This window comes from Zeus faber (genome assembly GCF_960531495.2).
Source record: "Zeus faber genome assembly, chromosome: 13".
Lineage (NCBI taxonomy): Eukaryota > Metazoa > Chordata > Actinopteri > Zeiformes > Zeidae > Zeus > Zeus faber.
In genome coordinates this window covers 13,947,129-13,948,398 of record NC_137198.1, presented here as the reverse complement: position 1 = coordinate 13,948,398, position 1,270 = coordinate 13,947,129, and positions in this window count along the sequence as shown.

The window sequence follows — 1,270 nt, the reverse complement described above, 5'->3', positions numbered from 1 at the left end:
GGAGTGTCTACGCGCCGCAAAAGCAATCTTAAATCAGAGTCTATTGTTAAGTGATCCACAGACCAGTCTAACCACTAACCAACTCTTTGCTCCACCCTGGGATCACCGAGTATCACGAGGTGGACTGGGTCGATACATCCATTTGTTACGGCCGAGAGAGTTTTGACCACTTTACAAACACTTTATCTCATATAGCTGAACAAGTTTAGCTTTTTCCTTTGTTCTGTCAGGGTATTTCGTAAGCAGCCTTTCCATCTCCCCAGTCTCACCGCTCGTGCTCCTCTCCATCTCTTTTTCTTGAGCTGACCTCTCCCCACCGGGGCTGGAGCCAGCTTACCAGAGGGACTGGGGTCTTTTTGACCATCGACATTTTTGAACCATCAAAAATAAAATGTTTTATTCTTCATCTGCTCCTCAGGTTGTTTTTTTTCTATTTTTATATAATGAATGACTTCTCCCAAACATGGATATGTCAGATATTAAACACACCATATAATAATAATAATAATGATAACAATAATAACAATAATAATAATAATAATAATAATAGTAATAATTTGTTATTATTATTATTATTATTATTATTATTATCATTATTCATTCATTATTATTATCATTATTTTATCATTATTTTTATAATATCTCTGTCCAAGCAGAAAAAAACGAATAAAACTAATAACGACATTGGCCAGCAGAGGGCAGTCTACGACAACACGACGTAACGGAGGAACGGTTTCTATGACGCGGGTAACCACGTGACACTGCACGCGGTCACGTGACTCGGAATGGCGGCACATCGTATAAAGGGTTAAAAGTTCCCTAAATGTAATCACAAGATCACAGGACGTCTAACCCATAGACAACATGAGCGCACTTAAATACGTTGTTTTGTTTTTTCTTATCATATCTTTTTGGCCGTCTGTGGCTCTGTGGCGGACGCCAACGCAGGTGGTGGTGGTGGGTGGGTGTGGCAGGCTGGTCGGCGGGTGGAGGTGTAGACGCGGCGGCGCGTCGTCCAACAGCAGACGACGTCAGCAGTCGAAAAGACCGAGGCAAAGATGACGTGCGTACCAGAAGGCACACCAAAATAATACTCTTTTTCTTTTTTTTTTAACGTTAGGATTTCTGCAAATCACACGCACGGCCTGTTATTACAAGTGAAATAACGTCGGCCTAAATAACAGATGGTACTCTGTATGAGAAATGCATGAGAAAAGGATGGGATCCACGGGGTGCATGTTGACGGTGCCCCTTTTATTTGGAAATGCGC